This window comes from Heptranchias perlo, unplaced genomic scaffold, assembly GCF_035084215.1.
Source record: "Heptranchias perlo isolate sHepPer1 unplaced genomic scaffold, sHepPer1.hap1 HAP1_SCAFFOLD_813, whole genome shotgun sequence".
Classification (NCBI taxonomy): domain Eukaryota; kingdom Metazoa; phylum Chordata; class Chondrichthyes; order Hexanchiformes; family Hexanchidae; genus Heptranchias; species Heptranchias perlo.
The window spans coordinates 5,754-32,230 of NW_027139848.1; the positions used below are offsets into that span (position 1 = coordinate 5,754).

General features: G+C 52.6%; 1 long non-coding RNA gene across 1 annotated transcript; it reads left to right on the forward strand.

The window, feature by feature from the left end:
- Positions 1 to 3,140: 3,140 nt before the first annotated feature.
- Positions 3,141 to 25,813, forward strand: LOC137319323 (uncharacterized). The gene is made up of 2 exons (XR_010962081.1): positions 3,141 to 3,257; positions 25,031 to 25,813. It is a non-coding gene; the product is annotated as an uncharacterized lncRNA (long non-coding RNA).
- The last annotated feature ends 664 nt before the right edge of the window (positions 25,814 to 26,477 follow it).

A 26,477-nucleotide genomic window follows, 5' to 3' on the forward strand; every position in this document is an offset into this window, starting at 1 on the left:
CCCCGCCCGTCACTCACTGATCGTCACCCGGCCCCGCCCCCCGCCCGTCACTCACTGATCGTCACCGGCCCCGCCCCCCGCCCGTCACTCACTGATCGTCACCCGGCCCCGCCCCCCGTCACTCACTGATCGTCACCCGGCCCCGCCCCCCGCCTGTCACTCACTGATCGTCACCCGGCCCCGCCCCCCGCCCGTCACTCACTGATCGTCACCCGGCCCCGCCCCCCGTCACTCACTGATCGTCACCGGCCCCGCCCCCCCGTCACTCACTGATCGTCACCGGCCCCGCCCCCCCGTCACTCACTGATCGTCACCCGGCCCCGCCCCCCGCCCGTCACTCACTGATCGTCACCGGCCCCGCCCCCCGCCATCACTCACTGATCGTCACCCGGCCCCGCCCCCCGCCCGTCACTCACTGATCGTCACCGGCCCCGCCCCCCGCCCGTCACTCACTGATCGTCACCCGGCCCCGCCCCCCCCGTCACTCACTGATCGTCACCCGGCCCCGCCCCCCGTCACTCACTGATCGTCACCCGGCCCCGCCCCCGCCCGTCACTCACTGATCGTCACCGGCCCCGCCCCCCGCCCGTCACTCACTGATCGTCACCCGGCCCCGCCCCCGTCACTCACTGATCGTCACCCGGCCCCGCCCCCCGCCGTCACTCACTGATCGTCACCGGCCCCGCCCCCCGCCCGTCACTCACTGATCGTCACCCGGCCCCGCCCCCCCGTCACTCACTGATCGTCACCGGCCCCGCCCCCCGCCCGTCACTCACTGATCGTCACCCGGCCCCGCCCCCCGCCCGTCACTCACTGATCGTCACCCGGCCCCGCCCCCCGTCACTCACTGATCGTCACCCGGCCCCGCCCCCCGCCCGTCACTCACTGATCGTCACCCGGCCCCGCCCCCCCCGTCACTCACTGATCGTCACCGGCCCCGCCCCCCGCCCGTCACTCACTGATCGTCACCCGGCCCCGCCCCCGCCCGTCACTCACTGATCGTCACCCGCCCCGCCCCCCGTCACTCACTGATCGTCACCCGGCCCCGCCCCCCGCCCGTCACTCACTGATCGTCTCCGGCCCCGCCCCCCGCCCGTCACTCACTGATCGTCACCCGGCCCCGCCCCCCCGTCACTCACTGATCGTCACCGGCCCCGCCCCCCGCCCGTCACTCACTGATCGTCACCCGGCCCCGCCCCCCCCGTCACTCACTGATCGTCACCGGCCCCGCCCCCCGCCCGTCACTCACTGATCGTCACCCGGCCCCGCCCCCGCCCGTCACTCACTGATCGTCACCCGGCCCCGCCCCCCCGTCACTCACTGATCGTCACCCGGCCCCGCCCCCCCGTCACTCACTGATCGTCACCCCGGCCCCGCCCCCCGCCCGTCACTCACTGATCGTCACCCGGCCCCGCCCCCCGCCCGTCACTCACTGATCGTCACCCGGCCCCGCCCCCGCCCGTCACTCACTGATCGTCACCCGGCCCCGCCCCCCGCCCGTCACTCACTGATCGTCACCGGCCCCGCCCCCCGCCCGTCACTCACTGATCGTCACCGGCCCCGCCCCCCGCCCGTCACTCACTGATCGTCACCCGGCCCCGCCCCCCGCCCGTCACTCACTGATCGTCACCCGGCCCCGCCCCCCGTCACTCACTGATCGTCACCCGGCCCCGCCCCCGCCTGTCACTCACTGATCGTCACCGGCCCCGCCCCCCGCCCGTCACTCACTGATCGTCACCCGGCCCCGCCCCCCGTCACTCACTGATCGTCACCGCCCCGCCCCCCGTCACTCACTGATCGTCACCGGCCCCGCCCCCCGTCACTCACTGATCGTCACCGGCCCCGCCCCCCGCCCGTCACTCACTGATCGTCACCGGCCCCGCCCCCCGCCCATCACTCACTGATCGTCACCCGGCCCCGCCCCCCGCCCGTCACTCACTGATCGTCACCGGCCCCGCCCCCCGCCCGTCACTCACTGATCGTCACCCGGCCCCGCCCCCCCCGTCACTCACTGATCGTCACCCGGCCCCGCCCCCCGTCACTCACTGATCGTCACCCGGCCCCGCCCCCCGCCCGTCACTCACTGATCGTCACCGGCCCCGCCCCCCGCCCGTCACTCACTGATCGTCACCCGGCCCCGCCCCCCGTCACTCACTGATCGTCACCCGGCCCCGCCCCCCGCCCGTCACTCACTGATCGTCACCGGCCCCGCCCCCCGCCCGTCACTCACTGATCGTCACCCGGCCCCGCCCCCCGTCACTCACTGATCGTCACCGGCCCCGCCCCCCGCCCGTCACTCACTGATCGTCACCCGGCCCCGCCCCCCGCCCGTCACTCACTGATCGTCACCCGGCCCCGCCCCCCGTCACTCACTGATCGTCACCCGGCCCCGCCCCCCGCCCGTCACTCACTGATCGTCACCCGGCCCCGCCCCCCCGTCACTCACTGATCGTCACCGGCCCCGCCCCCCGCCGTCACTCACTGATCGTCACCCGGCCCGCCCCCCGCCCGTCACTCACTGATCGTCACCCGGCCCCGCCCCCCGTCACTCACTGATCGTCACCCGGCCCCGCCCCCCGCCCGTCACTCACTGATCGTCACCCGGCCCCGCCCCCCGTCACTCACTGATCGTCACCCGGCCCCGCCCCCCGTCACTCACTGATCGTCACCCGGCCCCGCCCCCCGCCCGTCACTCACTGATCGTCACCCGGCCCCCGCCCCCCCGTCACTCACTGATCGTCACCGGCCCCGCCCCCGCCCGTCACTCACTGATCGTCACCCGGCCCCGCCCCCCCGTCACTCACTGATCGTCACCGGCCCCGCCCCCCGCCCGTCACTCACTGATCGTCACCCGCCCCGCCCCCCGCCCGTCACTCACTGATCGTCACCCGGCCCCGCCCCCCCCGTCACTCACTGATCGTCACCCGGCCCCGCCCCCCGTCACTCACTGATCGTCACCCGCCCCGCCCCCGCCCGTCACTCACTGATCGTCACCCGGCCCCGCCCCCGCCCGTCACTCACTGATCGTCACCCGGCCCCGCTCCCCCGTCACTCACTGATCGTCACCCGGCCCCGCCCCCCGTCCGTCACTCACTGATCGTCACCCGGCCCCGCCCCCCGTCACTCACTGATCGTCACCGGCCCCGCCCCCCGTCCGTCACTCACTGATCGTCACCGACCATCTTAGTGAAGGAGCGGGCGGCTCGGCCCTGACCCTGATCCTGATCCGCCGCCCGGGGCGAGGACGCTGTGAGCGGGTGATGTTCATTTTGAGATTACTTTTGTCCGACATTAAACCGCGCAGAGGGCCGGCCCTTCAATTTCGGGCCGTGACCCGGAGGCCCCGCTCCCGCTGCGGGCTCTTCTCGCGGCTCCTCCCGCCGGCCCCCTCCCCCTCTCCCGCTCTCCCCCCCCCTCCCCCTCTCCCCCCCCTCCCCCTCTCCCCCCCCTCCCCCTCTCCCCCCCCTCCCCCTCTCCCCCCCCTCCCCCTCTCCCCCCCCTCCCCCTCTCCCCCCCCTCCCCCTCTCCCCCCCCTCCCCCTCTCCCCCCCCTCCCCCTCTCCCCCCCCTCCCCCTCTCCCCCCCCTCCCCCTCTCCCCCCCCTCTCCCCCCCCTCCCCCTCTCCCCCCGCTCTCCCCCCCCTCCCCCTCTCCCCCCCCTCCCCCTCTCCCCCCCCTCCCCCTCTCCCCCCCCTCCCCCTCTCCCCCCCCTCCCCCCTCTCCCCCCCCTCCCCCTCTCCCCCCGCTCTCCCCCCCCTCCCCCTCTCCCCCCCCTCCCCCTCTCCCCCCCCTCCCCCTCTCCCCCCGCTCTCCCCCCCCCTCCCCCTCTCCCCCCCCTCCCCCTCTCCCCCCCCTCCCCCTCTCCCCCCCCTCCCCCTCTCCCCCTCTCCCCCCCTCTCCCCCTCTCCCCCCCCTCTCCCCCCCCTCCCCCTCTCCCCCCCTCCCCCTCTCCCCCCCCTCCCCCTCTCCCCCCGCTCTCCCCCCCTCCCCCTCTCCCCCCCCCTCCCCCCCCTCCCCTCTCCCCCCCTCCCCCTCTCCCCCCCTCCCCCTCTCCCCCCGCTCTCCCCCCCCCTCCCCCTCTCCCCCCATGTTATGACTGGGGATGATTCGATTTAATTGTATAATAGAGAAATGCATCAGCCACTATTTATACCTGTTTCAGTTCCATGAAGAGTGAGTTGATTGTATGAAAAATAGTGTATAGTATAAGAAAACTGTTTAAACTTGTGCCATCTACGTAAACCAGTAAACATACAGTGTACTCCAAACATGTATCATACCCTGTTGAAATCCATTCCATCACTAGTAATCAGTAAATAGACAGTATAAGACAGAAAAGTAAAATTGACTGTTTAAACCTGTGCAATCTCTATAAACTATATAACAGTATGATGGGGGCAATATATCACACACTATTTAAATCTGTCCCATCTCTATAAACAGTATTACATAGCATATACAGCACAGAAACAGGCCATTTCATAGAATGGTTACAGCAAAGAAGGAGGCCATTTGGCCCATCGAGTCCGTGCCGGCTCTGTGCAAGAGCAATCCAGCTAGTCCCACTCCCTCGCCCTTTCCCACTAGCCCTGCACATTTTTTCCTTTCAGGTACTTATCCAGTTCCCCTTTGAAGGCCATCATTGAATCTGCCTCCACCACCCCCTCGGGCAGTGCATTCCAGATCCTAACCACTCGCTGTGTAAGAAAGTTTTTCCTCACGTCACCTTTGGTTCTTTTACCAATCACCTTAAATCTTTGTCCTCTGGTTCTTGACCCTTCCACCAATGGGAACAGTTTCTCTCTATCTACTCTGTCTGGACCCTTCATGATTTTGAACACCTCGATCAAATCTCTTCTCGACCTTCTCTGTTCCAAGGAGAACAACCCCAGCTTCTCCAGTCTATCCACGTAACTAAAGTCCCTCATTCCTGGAATCATTCTAGTAAATCTCCTCTGCACCCTCTCTAAGGCCTTCACATCTTTCCTAAAGTGCGGTGCCCAGAACTGGACACAATACTCCAGTTGTGGCCGAACCAGTGTTTTATAAAGGTTCATCATAACTTCCTTGCTTTTGTACTCTGTGCCTCTATTTATAAAGCCCAGGATCCCATATGCTTTTTTAACCACTTTCTCAACCTGCCCTGCCACCTTCAAAGATTTGTGCACATATACCCCCAGATCTCTCTGTTCCTGTACCCCTTTTAGAGTTGTGCCCTCTAGTTTATATTGCCTCTCCTTGTTCTTCCTACTGAAATGACCTACCATGCCAGGTCCATGCCAGTGTTTATGTTCCACATGAGCTTCCTCCCTTCTATCCCCATCAACAAGGTCATCTATGTGCGGAACCACAAGAGATGGGTGAGATCCTGAATGAATATTTCACATCGGTATTTACGGTTGAGAAAGGCATGGATGTTAGGGAACTTGGGGAAATAAATAGTGATGTCTTGAGGAGTGTACATATTACAGAGAGGGAGGTGCTGGAAGTCTTAACGCGCATCAAGGTAGATAAATCTCCGGGACCTGATGAAATGTATCCCAGGACGTTATGGGAGGTTAGGGAGGAAATTGCGGGTCCCCTAGCAGAGATATTTGAATCATCCACCGCTACAGGTGAGGTGCCTGAAGATTGGAGGGTAGCAAATGTTGTGCCTTTGTTTAAGAAGGGCGGCAGGGAAAAGCCTGGGAACTACAGACCAGTGAGCCTGACATCTGTAGTGGGTAAGTTGTTAGAGGGTATTCTGAGGGACAGGATCTCCAGGCATTTGGAGAGGCAGGGACTAATTAGGAACAGTCAGCATGGTTTTGTGAGAGGAAAATCATGTCTCACGAATTTGATTGAGTTTTTTGAAGGGGTAACCAAGAAGATAGATGAGGGCTGTGCAGTAGACGTGGTCTACATGGACTTCAGCAAAGCATTTGACAAGGTACCGCATGGTAGGTTGTTACATAAGGTTAAATCTCATGGGATCCAAGGTGAGGTAGCCAATTGGATACAAAATTGGCTTGACGACAGAAGACAGAGGGTGGTTGTAGAGGGTTGTTTTTCAAACTGGAGGCCTGTGTCCAGCGGTGTGCCTCAGGGATCGGTGCTGGGTCCGCTGTTATTTGTTATTTATATTAATGATTTGGATGAGAATTTAGGAGGCATGGTTAGTAAGTTTGCAGATGACACCAAGATTGGTGGCATTGTGGACAGTGAAGAAGGTTATCTAGGATTGCAACGGGATCTTGATAAATTGGGCCAGTGGGCCGATGAATGGCAGATGGAGTTTAATTTAGATAAATGTGAGGTGATGCATTTTGGTAGATCGAATCGGGCCAGGACCTACTCCGTTAATGGTAGGGCGTTGGGGAGAGTTATAGAACAAAGAGATCTAGGAGTACAGATTCATAGCTCCTTGAAAGTGGAGTCACAGGTGGATAGGGTGGTGAAGAAGGCATTCAGCATGCTTGGTTTCATTGGTCAGAACATTGAATGCAGGAGTTGGGATGTCTTGTTGAAGTTGTACAGGGCATTGGTGAGGCCACACTTGGAGTACTGTGTACAGTTCTGGTCACCCTATTATAGAAAGGATATTATTAAACTAGAAAGAGTGCAGAAAAGATTTACTAGGATGCTACCGGGACTTGATGGTTTGACAGACTGGGACTTTATTCCCTGGAGAGTAGGAGGTTAAGGGGTGATCTTATAGAAGTCTATAAAATAATGAGGGGCATAGATAAGGTCGATAGTCAAAATCTTTTCCCAAAGGTAGGGGAGTCTATAACGAGGGGGCACAGATTTAAGGTGAGAGGGGAGAGATACAAAAGGATCCAGAGGGGCAATTTTTTCACTCAAAGGGTGGTGAGTGTCTGGAACGAGCTGCCAGAGGCAGTAGTAGAGGCGGGTACAATTTTGTCTTTTAAAAAGCATTTGGACAGTTACATGGGGAAGATGGGTATCGAGGGATATGGGCCAAGTGCAGGCAATTGGGACTAGCTTAGTGGTATAAACTGGGCGACATGGACATGTTGGGCCGAAGGGCCTGTTTCCATGTTGTAACTTCTATGATTCTATAACACATCATTCTATTCCTTTCATCCTCATGTGTTTATCCAGCTTCCCCTTAAATGTATCTATGCTAGTCATAGCGGTAACATAGTGGTTATGTTACTGGACTAATAATCCAGAGTCCTGAGTTCAAATCCTGCCATGGCAGCTGGGGAATTTAAATTCAATTAATTAAATAAAATCTGGAATAAAAATACTAGTATCAGTAATGATGGCCATGAAACTACCGGATTGTCGTAAAAACCCATCTGGTTCACTAATGTCCTTTAGGGAAGGAAACCTGCCGTCCTTACCCGGTCTGGCCTGTATGTGACTCCAGACCCACAGCAATGTGGTTGATTCTTAATCGCCCTCTGAAATGGCCTAGCAATGCCACTCAGTTGTAAAATCTCGCTAAAGAAAGTCATAATAAGAATAAAACCAGACAGACCACCCGGCATCGGACCACTAGGCACCGGACACGACAAAGGCAAACCAAGCCCAGTCGACCCTGCAAGGTCCTCCTCACTAACATCTGGGGATTTGTGCCAAAATTGGGAGAGCTGTCCCACAGACTAGTCAAGCAACAGCCTGACATAGCCATACTCACAGAATCATACCTTTCAGCCAACATCCCAGACTCTTCCATCACCATCCCTGGGTATGTCCTGTCCCACCGGCAGGACAGACCCACCAGAGGTGGCGGTACAGTGATATACAGTCAGGAGGGAGTGGCCCTGGGAGTCCTCAACATTGACTCTGGACCCCATGAAATCTCATGGCATCAGGTCAAACATGGGCAAGAAAACCTCCTGCTGATTACCACCTACCACCCTCCCTCAGCTGATGAATCAGTCCTCCTCCATGTTGAACACCACTTGGAGGAAGCACTGAGGGTAGCAAGGGCACAGAATATACTCTGGGTGGGGGACTTCAATGTCCATCACCAAGAGTGGCTCGGTAGCACCACTACTGACCAAGCTGGCCGAGTCCTGAAGGACATAACTGCCAGACTGGGCCTGCAGCAGGTGGTGAGCGAACCAACACGAGGGAAAAACTTACTTGACCTTGTCCTCACCAATCTACCTGTCGCAAATGCATCTGTCCATGACAGTATTGGTAGGAGTGACCACTGCACAGTCCTCGTGGAGACGAAGTCCCGTCTTCGCACTGAGGACACCATCCAACGTGTTGTGTGGCACTACCACCGTGCTAAATGGGATAGATTCAGAACAGATCTAGCAGCTCAAGACTAGGCATCCATGAGGCGCTGTGGGCCATCAGCAGCAGCAGAATTGTATTCCAGCACAATCTGTAACCTCATGGCCCGGCATATTCCTCACTCTACCATTACCAACAAGCCAGGGGATCAACCCTGGTTCAATGAGGAGTGTAGAAGAGCATGCCAGGAGCAGCACCAGGCGTACCTAAAAATGAGGTGCCAACCTGGTGAAGCTACAACTCAGGACTACACGCATGCTAAACAGCGGAAGCAACATGCTATAGACAGAGCTAAGCGATTCCACAACCAACGGATCAGATCAAAGCTCTGCAGTCCTGCCACATCCAGTCGTGAATGGTGTTGGACAATTAAACAACTAACGGGAGGAGGAGGCTCTGTGAACATCCCCATCCTCAATGATGGCAGAGTCCAGGACGTGAGTGCCACCATCTTCAGCCAGAAGTGCCGAGTGGATGATCCATCTCGGCCTCCTCCCGATATCCCCACCATCACAGAAGCCAGTCTTCAGCCAATTAGATTCACTCCGTGTGATATCAAGAAACGGCTGAGTGCACTGGATACAGCAAAGGCTATGGGCCCCAACAACAACCCAGCTGTAGTGCTGAAGACTTGTGCTCCAGAACTTGCTGCGCCTCTAGCCAAACTGTTCCAGTACAGCTACAACACTGGCATCTACCCGACAATGTGGAAAATTGCCCAGGTATGTCCTGTCCACAAAAAGCAGGACAAATCCGATCTGGCCAATTACCGCCCCATCAGTCTACTCTCAATCATCAGCAAAGTGATGGAAGGTGTCGTCGACAGTGCTATCAAGCGGCACTTACTCACCAATAACCTGCTCACCAATGCTCAGTTTGAATTCCACCAGGACCACTCGGCTCCAGACCTCATTACAGCCTTGGTCCAAACATGGACAAAAGAGCTGAATTCCAGAGGTGAGGTGAGAGTGACTGCCCTTGACATCAAGGCAGCATTTGACCGAGTGTGGCACCAAGGAGGCCTCGTAAAATTGAAGTCAATGAGAATCAGGGGGAAAACTCTCCAGTGGCTGGAGTCTTACCTAGCACAAAGGAAGATGGGAGTGGTTGTTGAAGGCCAATCATCTCAGCCCCAGGACATTGCTGCAGGAGTTCCTCAGGTCAGTGTCCTAGGCCCAACCATCTTCAGCTGCTTCATCAATGACCTTCCCTCCATCATAAGGTCAGAAATGGGGATGTTCGCTGATGATTGCACAGTGTTCAGTTGCATTCGCAACCCCTCAAATAATGAAGCAGTCCGAGCCCGCATGCAGCAAGACCTGGACAACATCCAGGCTTGGGCTGATAAGCGGCAAGTAACATTCGCGCCAGATAAGTGCCAGGCAATGACCATCTCCAACAAGAGAGAGTCTAACCACCTCCCCTTGACATTCAACGGCATTACCATTGCCGAATCCCCCACCATCAACATCCTGGGGGTCACCATTGACCAGAAACTTAACTGGACCAGCCATATAAATACTGTGGCTACAAGAGCAGGTCAGAGGCTGGGTATTCTGTGGCGAGTGACTCACCTCCTGACTCCCCAAAGCCTTTCCACCATCTACAAGGCACAAGTCAGGAGTGTGATGGAATACTCTCCACTTGCCTGGATGAGTGCAGCTCCAACAACACTCAAGAAGCTCGACACCATCCAGGACAAAGCAGCTCGCTTGATTGGCACCCCATCCACCACCCTAAACATTCACTCCCTTCACCACCGGCGCACCGTGGCTGCAGTGTGTACCATCCACAGGATGCACTGCAGCAACTCGCCAAGGCTTCTTCGACAGCACCTCCCAAACCCGCGACCTCTACCACCTAGAAGGACAAGAGCAGCAGGCACATGGGAACAACACCACCTGCACGTTCCCCTCCAAGTCACACACCATCCCGACTTGGAAATATATCGCCGTTCCTTCATCGTCGCTGGGTCAAAATCCTGGAACTCCCTTCCTAACAGCACTGTGGGAGAACCTTCACCACACGGACTGCAGCGGTTCAAGAAGGCGGCTCACCACCACCTTCTCAAGGGCAATTAGGGATGGGAAATAAATGCCGGCCTCGCCAGCGACGCCCACATCCCATGAATGAATTTTAAAAAATCATCTCAACTACTCCATGTGATAGCGAGTTCCACATTCTAACCACTATCTGGGAAAAGAAGTTTGTTCCGAATTCCCTATTGGATTTATTAATGACTATTAAAATACACTCGTGGATATAATCCATTATTGAGTGTCCTTTTCGAGTTCTTGAGTTGCTCGTCAACTGGTCGTAACTATCCAGGCTGAATCCGTAAGGGTGGCTGGACTGGGAGCCCCAATTGTTAAAAGAAACAAGTGAAGCAGAATTTACCAGCCGGGGTACCGAGATACAAATCAGGTGGACACTGATAGCAGCCGCACAGGGAAAGAAAAGTAAAAATAGAGAAAAAAGAACTGATATTTAAACTAAACTAAAAACTAGTGGGTGTGACTGTGACATAAGACCGATTCTAAAAAAAATTAAAATGGATGGAGAAGTCCAATTAAAATAGCAAATAACACAGTGAAATACAACAATAAAATATAAGTAATAAAATATAAATCCATAAATTTAAAACAAGGAGTCCGATAAAATGTCAATATCAAGGAGGGTAAAATCTTGAGACACGAAGTTTGTCGAGACAGCACTGGGTTCGTTCTTAGCGGGGGTCCCTTGAATACGAAGTGATCGCACAATCTTCCCCGGTTGGAACTATCCGTCGAAAGACGGTCGATGCACGGCAGTCCTCAGAATCTGAATGAGGTGGTAATAGCGGGATTACAGGAGTTTGCCCAGTGTACGTTCCAGCTGATTACTTTTCGCCTGGGTCGCTGATTCCACAAGCGGGGATCTTTTTTCCCCAGACAATCCCACCCGGACGGGAGCAAGCTCCTTAGTTTTTAAGTCCCCACCTGAGGGAGGTGATCTCCCGACATCGCCTGTTTGTGTCTTCTTTGAACGACCGTGAGGTGGCACACGGTAAACCGCGATAGAGACGTACACAAGAGTACCACGGTGGAGAGTTCTCCGGGCAGCCCATTTAGCCAATGTTTGTATGTTGTGGCCCGGTGGGACCACGAGGAGGTACAGCTCACTGCCATCAAGAACCCACAAGAGGGTCACAGCTACAAAACTATGAATCTCCAAGGAGAAAAACTCATGCACGTGACTGGTGCCGAAAAAGAGTCACAGTTGATCCTTAAGAGAATCATAGTTACTCCCGCCAATTGATGGCCCCTAGTTCTGGTCTTCCCCGCAAGTGCAAACATCTTCTCTGCATCTACCCTATCAAACCCTTTCATAATCTTAAAGACCTCTATCAGGTCACCCCTCAGCATTCTCTTTTCTAGAGAAAAGAGCTCCACCCAGTTCAGCCTTTCCCAATAGGTATAACCTCTCAATTCAGGTACCATCCTAGTAAATCTTTGTGCACCTTCTCCAGTGCCTCTATATCCTTTTTATAATATGGAGACTAGAACTGTGTGCAGTACTCCAAGTGTGGTCTAACCCAGGTTCTATACAAGTTTAATATAACTTCCCTGCTTTTCAATTCTATCCCTCTAGAAATGACCCCAGTGCTTGGTTTGCCTTTTTTTATGGCCTTATTAACCTGCGTCGCTGCTTTTAGTGATTTGTGTATCTGTACCCCCAGATCCCTCTGCTCCTGTACCCATTTAGACTCTTATTATCCAGGCAATATGTGGCCTCCTCATTCATTTTGCCAATTACACGCCCATTCTGCAGGTTTATTAATGTGCTCTTGTATTTTGACACATTCTTGCTCAGTATTAATTACATTCTCCGATTTGGTGTCATCCGCAATTTTTGAAATTGTACTTCTGATTCCCGAGTCCAAATCGTTAATGTAAATGGTGAATAACAGTGGTCCCAGCACCGATCCCTGTGGAACATCACTTCCCACCTATTGCCAGTCTGAGGAGCTACCCTTAACCCCCACTCTCTTTTATATTTTGTAGCCAGCTTGCTATCCATTCTGCTACCTGTCCCCTGACTCCACATGCTCGGACGTTAGTCATAATTCTACAGTGCGGTACCTTATCAAAGGCCTTTTGAAAATCCATGAATATTATATGTACTGCATTACCCTCATTTATTCTTTCTGTTACTTCTTCAAAGAATTCATTAGGGTTGGTCAAGCATGGGTTTCCCTTCCGAAATCCGTGCTGACTATTCTTTATTATATTTTCATTTTCTGGATGTTTTTCTATTACATCTTTCCTTTTTTTAATTCATTCACGGGATGTGGGCGTCGCTGGCGAGGCCGGCATTTATTTCCCATCCCTAATTGCCCTTGAGAAGGTGGTGGTGAGCCGCCTTCTTGAACCACTGCAGTCCGTGTGGTGACGGTTCTCCCACAGTGCTGTTAGGAAGGGAGTTCCAGGATTTTGACCCAGCGACGATGAAGGAACGGCGATATATTTCCAAGTCGGGATGGTGTGTGACTTGCAGGGGAACGTGCAGGTGGTGTTGTTCCCATGTGCCTGCTGCCCTTGTCCTTCTAGGTGGTGGAGGTCGCGGGTTTGGGAGGTGCTGTCGAAGAAGCCTTGGTGACTTGCTGTAGTGCATCCTGTGGATGGTACACACTGCAGCCACTGTGCGCCGGTAGTGAAGGAAGTGAATGTTTAGGGTGGTGGATGGGGTGCCAGTCAAGCAGGCTGCTTTATCCTGGATGGTGTCGAGCTTCTTGAGTGTTGTTGGAGCTGCACTCATCCAGGCAAGTGGAGAGTATTCCTTCACACTCCTGACTTGTGCCTTGTAGATGGTGGAAAGGCTTTGGGGAGTCAGGAGGTGAGTCACTCGCTGCAGAATACCCAGCCTCTGACCTGCTCTTGTAGCCACAGTATTTATATGGCTGGTCCAGTTAAGTTTCTGGTCAATGGTGACCCCCAGGGTGTTGATGGTGGGGGATTCGGTGATGGTGATGCCGTTGAATGTCAAGGGGAGGTAGTTAGACTCTCTCTTAGAGATGGTCATTGCCTGGCACTTGTCTGGTGCGAATGTTACTTGCCACTTATCAGCCCAAGCCTGGGTGTTGTCCAGGTCTTGCTGCATGCGGGCTCGGACTGTTTCATTATCTGAGGGGTTGCAAATGGAACTGAACACTGTGCAATCATCAGCGAACATCCCCATTTCTGACCTTATGATGGAGAGAAGGTCATTGATGAAGCAGCTGAAGATGGTTGGGCCTAGGACACTGCCCTGAGGAACTCCTGCAGCAATGTCCTGGGGCTGAGATGATTGGCCTCCACAACCATTCCCATCTTCCTTTGCGCTAGGTATGACTCCAGCCACTGGAGAGTTTTCCCCCTGATTCCCATTATCTTTCCTACCACCGACATTAAGCTAACTGGTCTATAGTTCCCTGGACTTGTTCTTCTCCCTTTTCTATTGAATTTTTATATATATGTAATCGTGCCTCTGCTTTCTCCTCCCTAACTTCTTTTAATATGTGCGGATGCAATCCATCCGGGCCAAGGGTTTTATCCTCTCTAACCTCTTTGATTAGTTTATCAATTATCTCCCCCTCCCCCTCCCTCCCCTCCCCCCCCTTTCTATCTTAAATGTCTTTAGATCTTTTTTGATCTCTTCTTCTAATGTCCTGCCCACCTTGTTAGTCTCCCTGGTAAATACTGAGGCAATAATAGACTTGTGAACAAAATTAAAACCCATGGGATTAAAGGGACAGGGGCTACGTGGATATGAAATTAGCTAGGGAGTAGTGGTGAACGGTTGTTTTTCAGTGATGTTCCCCAGGGGTCAGTATTAGGACCACTGCTCTTTTTGATATATTAATGACCTGAACTTTGTATAGAGGGTATAATTTCAAAGTTTGCAGATGACACGAAACTTGGAAATGTCGTAAACAATGTGGAGGATAGTAACAGACTTCAGGAGGACAGAGACAGACTGGTGGAATGGGCAGACACATGGCAGATTAAATTTAACGCAGAGAAGTGTGAAGTGATAATTCTGGGGGTGTATGTACACAAATCTTGACACAAATTGAGAAAGCTATAAAAAAACAGCTTTATTAATAGAGGCACAGAGTACAAAAACAAGGAAGTTATGCTAATCCTTTATAAAACACTGGTCAGGCCTCAGCTGGAGTATTGTGTTCAATTCTGGGCATCACACTATAGGAAAGATGTCCAGCCCTTAGAGAGGGTGTAGAAGAGATTTACTAGAATGGTTCTAGGGATGAGGGACTTCAGTTACGTGGATAGACTGGAGAAGCTGGGATTGTTCTCCTTGGAACAGAGAAGGTTAAGGGGAGATTTGATCGAGGTGTTCAAAATCATGAAGGGTTTTGACAGAGTAAATAAGGAGAAACTGTTTCCAGTGGCAGGAGGGTCGGTAACCAGAGGACACAGATTTAAGGTGATCGGCAAACGAACCAGAGGGGAGATGAGGAAAGATTTTTTTTACGCAGCGAGTTGCTATGATCTGGAATGCACTGCCTGAGGGGGTGGAAGCAGATTCAATAATAACTTTCAAAAGGGGATTGGATAAATACTTGAAGAGAAACATTTTTCAGGGCTATGGGAAAGAGCAGGGAGTGGGACTAATTGGACAGCTCTTTCAAAGAGCTGGTACAGGCACGATGGGCCGAATGGCCTCCTCCTGTGCTGTACCCACAATGACACTATGAAGTAACTATTCAATATTTCTGCCATTTCGCGGTCATTGCCTGTGAGTTTATCCTGTGCTTCCCTGAGTGGCCCTATCCCTATCCCTATCCTGATTTTTCTTTTGTTATTTATGTGTCTGTAGAATACTTTACTATTTTTATACTCCTTGATAATGTAATTTCTTAGTTCCTCTTTGCTTCCCTAATTGTTTTTTTTTTACTTCTTTCCGAACCTCTCTGTGTTCCCCTTTCTCACCCTCTCCTCTATTGTTTATGGTCTTTGTGTTCCCTTTTCTCACCCTCTCCTCTATTGTTTATGGTCTTTGTGTTCCCCTTTCTCACCCTCTCCTCTATTGTTTATGGTCTTTGTGTTCCCCTTTCTCACCCTCTCCTCTATTGTTTATGGTCTTTGTGTTCCCCTTTCTCACCCTCTCCTCTATTGTTTATGGTCTTTGTGTTCCCCTTTCTCACCCTCTCCTCTATTGTTTATGGTCTTTGTGTTCCCCTTTCTCACCCTTTCCTCTATTGTTTATGGTCTTTGTGTTCCCCTTTCTCACCCTCTCCTCTATTGTTTATGGTCTTTGTGTTCCCCTTTCTCACCCTCTCCTCTATTGTTTATGGTCTTTGTGTTCCCCTTTCTCACCCTCTCCTCTATTGTTTATGGTCTTTGTGTTCCCCTTTCTCACCCTCTCCTCTATTGTTTATGGTCTTTGTGTTCCCCTTTCTCACCCTCTCCTCTATTGTTTATGGTCTTTGTGTTCCCCTTTCTCACCCTCTCCTCTATTGTTTATGGTCTTTGTGTTCCCTTTTCTCACCCTCTCCTCTATTGTTTATGGTCTTTGTGTTCCCCTTTCTCACCCTCTCCTCTATTGTTTATGGTCTTTGTGTTCCCCTTTCTCACCCTCTCCTCTATTGTTTATGGTCTTTGTGTTCCCCTTTCTCACCCTCTCCTCTATTGTTTATGGTCTTTGTGTTCCCCTTTCTCACCCTCTCCTCTATTGTTTATGGTCTTTGTGTTCCCCTTTCTCACCCTCTCCTCTATTGTTTATGGTCTTTGTGTTCCCCTTTTCTCACCCTTTCCTCTATTGTTTATGGTCTTTGTGTTCCCCTTTCTCACCCTCTCCTCTATTGTTTATGGTCTTTGTGTTCCCTTTTATCACCCTCTCCTCTATTGTTTATGGTCTTTGTGTTCCCTTTTCTCACCCTCTCCTCTATTGTTTATGGTCTTTGTGTTCCCTTTTCTCACCCTCTCCTCTATTGTTTATGGTCTTTGTGTTCCCCTTTCTCACCCTCTCCTCTATTGTTTATGGTCTTTGTGAATGCCTTTTTCTTTAGTGTCAATTTTGCGCTTATTTCTTTATTCATCCACGGTGTTTCATTATTGGCCAGTTTGTTCTTTTTAAAGGAATATATTTCTCCTGAACTCTTGATCACTGTTTTAAATATTTCCCACTGCTGTTCATAGAATCATACAAATTTACAGCACAGAAGGAGGCCATTCAGCCCATCGTGTCTGTGCCGGCCAAAAAAGAGCTATTCAGCCTAATCCCACTTTCCAGCTCTTGGTCCGTAGCCCTGTAAGTTACGGCACTTCAAGTACCTTTCCAAGTAGTTTTTAAATGTGATGAGGGTTTCTGCCTCTACCACCCTTTCAGGCAGTGAGTTCCAGACCCCCACCACCCTCTGGGTGAAAAAATTTCTCCTCAGCTCCCCTCTAATCCTTCTACCAATCACTTTAAATCTATGCCCCCTGGTTATTGACCCCTCTGCTAATAGAAATAGGCCCCTCATAATTTTATATATCTCAATCAATTCTCCCCTCAGCCTCCTCTGTTCCAAAGAGAACAACCCCAGCCTATCCAATCTTTCCTCATAGCTAAAATTCTCCAGCCCTGACAACATCCTCGTAAATCTCCTCTGTACCCCCTCTAGTGCAATCACATCCTTCCTGTAATGTGGTGACCAGAACTGTATGCAGTACTCAAGCTGTGGCCTAACTAGTGTTTTATGCAGTTCCAGCATAACCTCCCTGCTCTTACATTCTATGCCTTGGCTAATAAAGGAAAGTATCTCTTTGTCTGTTAACATTTTTTCCCAGTTTACCTTCCCTAGTTCCATTCTCATCCCCTCAAAATTAGCTTTTACCAAACTATTATTTTGGTCTTTCTCAAACATTTTTAAACCTTATTATGTTATGATCGCTATTGCCTGGATGTTCCCCTACACTTACTTCTCTTATCTGCTCTGGTTCATTTCCCATTACTGGATCCAGCAGTGATTCCTCTCTTGGGCTTCTCACATTCTGGGTAAGAAAGGAGACCTGTACACACTGTAAAAACTCCATTCCCCTTTCCCTACAGTAAATAGACAGTATAATAGAGAAATATGTCACATGCTGTATAAACCTGGCCCATCTCTATAAACAGTAATAGAATAATAAATATCAAAAGCAAAATCCTGCAGATGCTGGAAATCTGAAATAAAAACAGAAAATGCTGGGAATACTCAGCAGGTCAGGCAGCTTCTGTGGAGAAAGAAACAGAATTAATGGTTCAGGTCAATGACCCTTCGTCACAACTGGAAGAAGTAAAGATTTAACAGTTTTTAAGCAAGTACAGGGCGAGGGAAAGGGGGAGGGGAGGAAAGAACAAAAGGGAAGGTCTGTGATAGGGTGGAGGGCAGGAATGATGGTGCAAGGCAGGGAATGGGACAAGAAACAAAAGATGGGCCTTGGGGAGCTGTGAATGGTAACAGCTGATCCATTCCCAGCACCTGCTGTCTGAAATAATGGGAGCAGTGGTTCTGATCTGAAGTTATTGAAATCAGTGTTGAGTCCGGAAGTTGTAAAGTGCCTAAACAAAAGATGAGGGGCTGTTCCTCGAGCTTCGTTCAGCTTCATTGGAACAGTGTAAGAGGCCGAGGTCAGAGTGGGAGAGGGACGGGGAATTAAATTGGCAAGTGATGGGCAGGTCAGGGTCACGCTTGCGGACTGAGTGGAGGAGTCCATCAAAACGATCACCCAGTCTGTGTTTGGTCTCCCCATTGTAAAGGAGACCACATTGTGAGCAGCGAATACAGTGTCGTGAATTGAAAGGAGTGAATCCACGGCCCCGTGGGCGTCTCGGCTGCACAGGGGGAAAATCAAACGCAGTTGCTGTAGGTGATTCGATAGACAGGAGGATAGACAGGGTTTCTGCAACCGCTGATATGACTCCCACATGGTGTGTTGCCTCCCCAGTGCCAGGGTAAAGGGCATCACTGAACGGGTCGGTGGGAAGGGAAATCATGGTCCATGTGGGAACCAATGACATGGGAAGGAAACAGGTCGAGGTCCTGCAGTCAGAGTTTCAGGAGCTGGGGGAGGAAGTTAAAAAGCAGGACCTCAAAGGCAGTAATCTCTGGATTACTCCCAGTGCCTCGCACTAGTGAGTATTGGAATATAGGATAAGACAGGTTAATGTGAGGCTGGAGAAATGGTGCAGGAGGGAGGGCTTCAGATACCTGGGGTATTGGGACCAGTTCTGGGGCAGGAGGGATCTGGACGGGTTGCACCTCAACAGAGCTGAGACCAATGTGCTCATGGGGAGGTTAACTAGTGCTGTGGGGGAGGGTTTACATTAATTTGGCAGGGGGAGGGGCACCAGGATGAAACATTGTAGAGGAGAAACAAGGTGCACAGAGGACTGGGAGGGACAAATATCACCAGAGTAAAGAATAGTTCAGAAAGAGGAGGGGTCAGACAGGGGGCACAAGCGAGGCAGTGTAAGATGAGTTTAGAGTGCGTGTGTGTAAACACACGGAGTGTGGTAAATAAGGTTGGTGAACTGCAGAGACAAATCGCCACATGGGACTATGATATAGTGACAATAACAGGGACCTGGCTCAAAGAAGGGGAGGATTGGGGACTTAATATTCCTGGTTACAAGGTATTCAGGAAAAATAGGGAAGGGAAAAAAGGACTGGGGGGGTGGGGGTGACAGTATTGATCAAAGAAACTATTCTAGCACTGGAAAGGGATGATATAGTTGAGGGATCGAAGACAGAATCTATTTGGTTAGAATTAAGGAACAATAGAGGAGCTATTACCCTACTGGGTGTACACTATAGACCATCAAATAGTGGGAAGGAGATAGAGGAGCAAATTTGCAGGCAAATTACAGAAAGATGCAAAAACGATAGAGTAGTGATAATGGGGGACTTCAATTATAGACTGGGACAGTAACAGGGTAAAGGGCAACAGCGGGGAGGAATTCCTGAAATGTGTTCAAGGGAACTTTCTTGCTCAGTGTGTTTCCAGCCCAATGAGGAAGGAAGCAGTGCTGGATCTAGTTCTGGGGAATGAAGTGGGGCAAGTGGATTATGTTTCAGTGGGGGAGCATTTGGGGAACAGTGATCATAATATCATTAGGTTTAGAATAGTAATGGAAAAGAAAAAAGGAAGACTTGCATTTATATATTGCCTTTCATGCCCTCAGGATGTCCCAAATTGTTTCACAGCCAATGAAGTACTTTTTGAAGTGTAGTCACTATTGTGATGTAGGAAAGGACAAGGAACATTCAATTGTGAAAATACTTAACTGGAGGAGAGTTAAAAAGGATCTTGCCCAGGTGGATTGGAATCAAACATTGTTGGTGAAACAGTAATTGAACAATGGGAGGCCCTCAAGGAGGAGATGGTTCGGGTACAGAGTAGACACATTCCCATGAGGGGGAAAGGAAGGGCATCTAAAGCTCGAGCTCCCTGGATGACTAAAGATATAGAGAATAAAATGAAACAGTAAAAGAGGCTGATGATAAATGTAAGGTTCATAATACAGCAGGGAACCCCCGGGGGACCTTATCATGGTTCTGGTAGGGAGGGGAAGGGGTGAGGGCAGAAGTGCAGGAAATGGGACAGACACAGTCGAGGGCCCTGTCAATTACAGTGGAGGGGAATCGTTGGATGAGGAGAAAGAGAAGGATATCTGAAGCACTGGTGTGGAAGGTGGCATTGTCAGAACTGGTGAGAAGGAGAAAATGGGAGAATGGAATAAATTCTTTACAGGAAGCAGGGTGAGAGGAAGTACATGTAATCCAGTGGCTGGAGTCATACCTTGCACAAAGGAAGATGGTAGTGGTTGTTGGAGGCCAATCATCTCAGCCCCAGATCATTGCTGCAGGAGTTCCTCAGGGCAGTGTCTTAGGCCCAACCATCTTCAGCTGCTTCATCAATGACCTTCCCTCCATCATAAGGTCAGAAATGGGGATGTTCGCTGATGACTGCACAGTTTTCAGTTCCATTCGGAACCCCTCAGATAATGAAGCAGTCCGAGCCCGCATGCAGCAAGACCTGGACAACATCCAGGCTTGGGCTGATAAGTGGCAAGTAATATTCGCGCCAGACAAGTGCCAGGCAATGACCATCTCCAACAAGAGAGAGTCTAACCACCTCCCCTTGACATTCAACAGCATTACCATCGCCGAATCCCCCACCGTCAACATCCTGGGGGTCACCATTGACCAGAAACTTAATTCGACCAGCCATATAAATACTGTGGCTACGAGAGCAGGTCAGAGGCTGGGTATTCTGCAGCGAGTGACTCCCCTCCTGATTCCCCATAACTTTTCCACCATCTACAAGGCACAAGTCAGGAGTGTGATGGAATACTCTCCACTTGCCTGGATGAGTGCAGCTCCAACAACACTCATGAAGCTCGACACCATCCAGGACAAAGCAGCCCGCTTGATTGGCACCCCATCCACCACCCTAAACATTCACTCCCTTCTCCACCGGCGCACAGTGGCTGCAGTGTGTGCCATCCACAGGATGCACTGCAGCAACTCGCCAAGGCTTCTTCGACAGCACCTCCCAAACCCGCGACCTCTACCACCTAGAAGGACAAGGGCAGCAGGTACATGGGAACAACACCACCTGCACGTTCCCCTCCAAGTCACACACCATCCCAACTTGGAAATATATCGCCGTTCCTTCATCGTCACTGGGTCAAAATCCTGGAACTCCCTTCCTAACAGCACTGTGGGAGAACCTTCACCACACGGACTGCAGCGGTTCAAGAAGGCGGCTCACCACCACCTTCTCAAGGGCAATTAGGGATGGGCAATAAATGCCAGCCTCGCTAGCGACACCCACATCCCATGAATGAATTTTAAAAAATTATGGTAGCTGTGGGAGTCAGTGGGCATATAGTAGATATGGTATAATAAATATACCACCAACTGTTTCAACCTGTCCCATCTCTACAAACAGTAAATAGACAGTAGAATAGAGAAATAAATCACACACTGTTTAAATGCCCTCGCTATCTCTCCAATACTGCCCTCGCTATCTCACCAATACTGCCCTCGCTATCTCTCCAATACTGCCCTCGCTATCTCCCCAATACTGCCCTCGCTATCTCTCCAATACTGCCCTCGCTATCTCTCCAATACTGCCCTCGCTATCTCTCCAATACTGCCCTCGCTATCTCTCCAATACTGCCCTCGCTATCTCTCCAATACTGCCCTCGCTATCTCCCCAATACTGCCCTCGCTATCTCCCCAATACTGCCCTCGCTATCTCCCCAATACTGCCCTCGCTATCTCTCCAATACTGCCCTCGCTATCTCCCCAATACTGCCCTCGCTATCTCCCCAATACTGCCCTCGCTATCTCCCCAATACTGCCCTCGCTATCTCCCCAATACTGCCCTCGCTATCTCCCCAATACTGCCCTCGCTATCTCCCCAATACTGCCCTCGCTATCTCCCCAATACTGCCCTCGCTATCTCCCCAATACTGCCCTCGCTATCTCCCCAATACTGCCCTCGCTATCTCCCCAATACTGCCCTCGCTATCTCCCCAATACTGCCCTCGCTATCTCCCCAATACTGCCCTCGCTATCTCCCCAATACTGCCCTCGCTATCTCCCCAATACTGCCCTCGCTATCTCCCCAATACTGCCCTCGCTATCTCCCCAATACTGCCCTCGCTATCTCTCCAATACTGCCCTCGCTATCTCTCCAATACTGCCCTCGCTATCTCTCCAATACTGCCCTCGCTATCTCCAATACTGCCCTCGCTATCTCCAATACTGCCCTCGCTATCTCCAATACTGCCCTCGCTATCTCCAATACTGCCCTCACTATCTCTCCAATACTGCCCTCGCTATCTTCAATACTGCCCTCGCTATCTCTCCAATACTGCCCTCGCTATCTCTCCAATACTGCCCTCGCTATCTCTCCAATACTGCCCTCGCTATCTCCAATACTGCCCTCGCTATCTCCAATACTGCCCTCGCTATCTCTCCAATACTGCCCTCGCTATCTCCAATACTGCCCTCGCTATCTCTCCAATACTGCCCTCGCTATCTCCCCAATACTGCCCTCGCTATCTCCAATACTGCCCTCGCTATCTCTCCAATACTGCCCTCGCTATCTCTCCAATACTGCCCTCGCTATCTCCCCAATACTGCCCTCACCAGTCTCCTGATGTCCATCTTACACAAATTACAGCAAAAAGTCACCCACTACTTACTGTCCCAAAACTGAATCCCACCCTCCCATCACTGCTGTTCTCACAGACCTCCATTGACTCCTTTCCTCCACCCTCAGTAAATGTCAGCTCATTCAAAACTCTGCACCATGTCTCAACCACCCATCACCCCTGTCCTGGTTAACTTACACTGGCTCCCGCTCCCCCAACACCTCAACTTTAAAATTCTCATCTTCGTCGTGGTCTAGCCCCTCCCTATATCTGGAACCTAAAGCCCCTGTCCCCAATCCTCCATTTCTCTGACACTGGCCTCTTGGGTATCCCCTTCTCTTCTCATTGGCAGCTGTGCCTTCAGCAACCTAGGTCCCACTCTCTGGGATTCGGCCCCCAAATGCCTCTGCCTCCCCTCCTCTGGCTCGGCGTCCTCTGCCTCCCCTCCTCTGGCTCGGCGTCCTCTGCCTCCCCTCCTCTGGCTCGGCGTCCTCTGCCTCCCCTCCTCTGGCTCGGCGTCCTCTGCCTCCCCTCCTCTGGCTCGGCGTCCTCTGCCTCCCCTCCTCTGGCTCGGCGTCCTCTGCCTCCCCTCCTCTGGCTCGGCGTCCTCTGCCTCCCCTCCTCTGGCTCGGCGTCCTCTGCCTCCCCTCCTCTGGCTCGGCGTCCTCTGCCTCCCCTCCTCTGGCTCGGCGTCCTCTGCCTCCCCTCCTCTGGCTCGGCGTCCTCTGCCTCCCCTCCTCTGGCTCGGCGTCCTCTGCCTCCCCTCCTCTGGCTCGGCGTCCTCTGCCTCCCCTCCTCTGGCTCGGCGTCCTCTGCCTCCCCTCCTCTGGCTCGGCGTCCTCTGCCTCCCCTCCTCTGGCTCGGCGTCCTCTGCCTCCCCTCCTCTGGCTCGGCGTCCTCTGCCTCCCCTCCTCTGGCTCGGCGTCCTCTGCCTCCCCTCCTCTGGCTCGGCGTCCTCTGCCTCCCCTCCTCTGGCTCGGCGTCCTCTGCCTCCCCTCCTCTGGCTCGGCGTCCTCTGCCTCCCCTCCTCTGGCTCGGCGTCCTCTGCCTCCCCTCCTCTGGCTCGGCGTCCTCTGCCTCCCCTCCTCTGGCTCGGCGTCCTCTGCCTCCCCTCCTCTGGCTCGGCGTCCATTATTTGATTGCACTGTAAAGCACCTTGGGACATTTTTTGGCATTAAGCACAATATATAAATCCCAGCTGCTGTAGTTTTTGTACATTAGTTACATCAGATTAAAAATCCTCATTTTTCAACTGCAAACCCCTCCATGGTTCCTCCCCACCTTACCTCAACAACCTGCCCCAGTCTTATCTCCCAGCCCCTCTCTTCAATTCTCTAATTCTGCCCTTCTATATACCCACCCCCTGCCTTTCACTCCAGCACGGTGCCACTGCCCTCACCCACTTTGGCCCCACTCTCGCCATAAACCCCGTGCACTCTCCCTCCATTTACAAACATTCTAACATCCCATCTTTTGACCGTCACTTGGGGCACCTCCCCTAATCCTTCCAGTTCCAGCTGTCCAGAGCTCTGGTTAGACCCCACTGGAGTACTGGCTTCAGTTCTGGGCACCGCATCTCAGGAAGGCTATATTGGCCTTGGAGGGGGTGCAGTGCAGATTCACCAGAATGATGCCAGGGCTAAAGGGTTAAATTATGAGGACAGGTTCATTGTGTCATAGTAGTTACAGCACGGGGGAGGCCATTCGGCCCATCGTGCCTGTGCTGGCTCTTTGAAAGAGCTATCCAATTAGTCCCACTCCCCTGCTCTTTCCCCGTAGCCCTGTAAATTTTTTCCCTTCAAATATTTATCCAATTCCCTTTTGAAAGTTACTATTGAATCTCCTTCCACCGCCCTTTCAGGCATTCCAGATCATCATAACTCACTGTGTAAAAAAAAATGTTTCCCCATGTCACCTCTGGCTCTTTTGCCAATCATCTTAAATCTGTGTCCTCTGGTTACCGATTCTCCTTATTTACTCTATCAAAACCCTTCATGGTTCAGGGTGGAAATTGCGGAGATACTGGCCACAATCTTCCAATCCTCCTTAGACACAGGAGTGGTGCCAGAGGACTGGAGAATTGCAGATATTACACCCTTGTCCCTCCCGCGGGGCGTCACCCCGGTCGGTTCACCGCGAGCCGTCCCTCCCGCGGGGCGTCACCCCGGTCGGTTCACTTCACCGCGAGCCGTCACCCCGGTCGGTTCACCGCGAGCCGTCCCTCCTGTGGGGCGTCACCCCGGTCGGTTCACCGCGAGCCGTCCCTCCTGCGGGGCGTCACCCCGGTCGGTTCACCGCGAGCCGTCCCTCCCGCGGGGCGTCACCCCGGTCGGTTCACTTCACCGCGAGCCGTCCCTCCCGCGGGGCGTCACCCCGGTCGGTTCACCGCGAGCCGTCCCTCCTGCGCGGCTTTCTGTCAAGCGCGGAACCTCAGGGAGCAACTTCCAGATTTCCGACTTTGTGCTCACTGAAAGTTGCTCTTCCATTTGCCCTGAAATCATGGTGCTGCTGTTGAGCTCTCTGTTATTTTTTGCAGCAAACTCATTTAACACGGAGGGAGAGAGACGGTGTGATGAATGAATCTGTTGTGTGTGTGTTCAGGTTTGGCAGGCAGTGTGTGCTTCGATACTTGGGAATGAAGGCACAAGATGGAAACACTGGGCGAACCCGGGACGCTGAGAACCGATCCGCCAGGGTCAGCGGCGACTCCTGGGCCCAGCTCTCGGCTCCCTGCCTTTCACTGCGCCGTGTGTGGGAAGAGATTCAACTGGCCCAGCCTACTGGACACACACCTGCGGATTCACACCGGAGAGAAACCCTTCGAGTGCAGCGTGTGCACAAAACGATTCTGCTCGTCGGGTAACTTGAGGCAACACCAGCGGATTCACACCGGAGAGAAACCCTTCGAGTGCACGATATGTGAGAGACGCTTTTCCCGATCGAGTCACCTTACCAGCCACCAGCTGATTCACACAGGGGGGAAAGTGTTTGAATGCACCATGTGTAACAAGCGGTTTAATACAGGCAGTAACTTGACCAGGCATCAACAAATCCACAGCGGGAAGAAACCCTTTCAGTGTTCCACCTGTGTGAAGCGCTTTAGTTCGTCCAGTAACTTGATCGAACATCAGCAAATTCATAACAGGGAGAAATCTTACGAGTGTCCAGTGTGTAAGAAACGCTTTTACCGGTCCAGTCACCTGACAAGACACCGACAGATTCACAGCAGAGGGAAACATTTCAATATCCTGTGCGTGCAAAACACTTTAATCAATCAGGTCACTTGACGCAGCAGGGAGAAACCTTTTCAATGTGTGAGGTGTCAAACATAATTTTATACACACAGTGAATCAATAAAGCATCATGGATTAATTCTGGGAACAACCATTGCAAAGTTGTGTGCAGTTTTACACACCCAGCGACACTCAGTTCACCAGCCTGCGGGAGGAGCAGACCCGCTGTATTCACCCGCCCGGCGACCCGCTGTATTCACCCGCCCGGCGACCCGCTGTATTCACCCGCCCGGCGACCCGCTGTATTCACCCGCCCGGCGACCCGCTGTATTCACCCGCCCGGCGACCCGCTGTATTCACCCGCCCGGCGACCCGCTGTATTCACCCGCCCGGCGACCCGCTGTATTCACCCGCCCGGCGACCCGCTGTATTCACCCGCCCGGCGACCCGCTGTATTCACCCGCCTGACAATCTGATATACTAACCCACTCAGCAACCTGGTTTATTCAACAACTTGGTGTTCTGGTATATTAACCCACTTGGCTCCCCGGTATATTCACCTTCTTGGTGATCTTGTATGTTCAGAAAATTGGCGACCCGTTATATGTACCCAATTGGCAATTGGGTACATTCATGCAATTGGCAATCAAGTATATTCACCCATTTGGCAACCTGATATATTCACCCACTTCGCAATCAGGTATATTCATCCACTTGAAAACCTTGTATATTCACCCACTTGGCAACAGGGTACATTCACCCACTTGACAATCGGGTATATCCACCCACTTCGCAATCGGGTATATTCACCCACT